Raw genomic sequence first — 1,249 nt, forward strand, 5'->3', positions numbered from 1 at the left:
AAAGTTTCTTAAACTGCAGGCTCAGAGGCCTGCAGCCGCAGGCGGGGAACGTTGGTTTCCTCGGTCACTGAGGCAAGCAAGCCTCATGTTAGTTTCAAGCTGCCTGGCTGCTGGTGGCCATCTTGGCTGTCAGTTAATTTGCATAACTCGCTGATTAGTCGATGGGAAGGGTATCGGTCATACGCCAATTACCATGTTTCTCTTTTATTAGTGTAGATGTGTGCATAATTCTAAACAGGGCAGCCTATTTGAAAAAGCATCCATTCTGTACCCCATGGATATCTCAGAGGTCTATTCAAGTTTAATATTGATTCTGTGCAGTTTTAACCTTATGTATAGATACTTAATCTCTACCAAGGCAGCCTCTATGATTGTTGGTTTATGTGAGGAATAAGCTTTCTGGCCATTATAAAACTGAAGATAGAATTCAAATATCAGTTTTGGGTAAAATAATGTTTAGAAAGAATGAAAAGTATTTAATCAAAAGCTTTCAGAGAATGCTCACATAGTTGTCAAAATTGGATAAATATGTAAAGGGAAAAGAAGCCTTTAAAAGGATTAATAAATCAGAATGAGGTAAATATAAAAAGTAGTAGGACCTACCTTAGTGAAATTTCAAACAGGCAAATAAGAAAAGTCAGGCATGAATGCAATCAGGGTAGTGGAAGTGGTTTTGTGAAAAAATGAATAAGAGGAAAGGAAAAGGCAACAAATCAGAGTGTCTGATAGGGCTCAGGGTACCCCCCCAGAGAAGAGACTGTTCATAGAAATTCCTGTAAATGGAAACGGTGAGCACAATTGCTCAGGGGAGCAGGAGGACCTCAGGGATTATTGGGGAGTGGGGATAATTTAAACCCAGAACTTTCCTTCTCTTTGGGGTGGAGGCTAAAATGGGTAATAAAAAGTGATGATAGGAGGTCTAAGGATAAATAAAATGATATGCCTGATGGGGACTTTCAGCTACAGAAGGAGTTAAGCCACTAGTCAGCTATAAAGATTGAGGCTCTGAGCAAAGGGAATGAGCTGTCCAATCTATACATTAGGCTAAAAGTAGCAATGTGTAAATATATGATTCATGGAGGAAAACAAAACAAAACTCTCCAAAGTGTGTGCTTGGTTTTTTTTGTTTTTGTTTTGCTTTATCCAATTTGTAGCCTAGGACCCACAGATTGCTAGGATGGGTAGCATGAAGAGATGGAAGAATAAACAATGGGTCAGGCTAAACCAGGGGTCCTCAAACTTTTTAAAC

The sequence above is a fragment of the Myotis davidii genome, unplaced genomic scaffold (genome assembly GCF_000327345.1).
Source record: "Myotis davidii unplaced genomic scaffold, ASM32734v1 scaffold379, whole genome shotgun sequence".
Taxonomy (NCBI): domain Eukaryota; kingdom Metazoa; phylum Chordata; class Mammalia; order Chiroptera; family Vespertilionidae; genus Myotis; species Myotis davidii.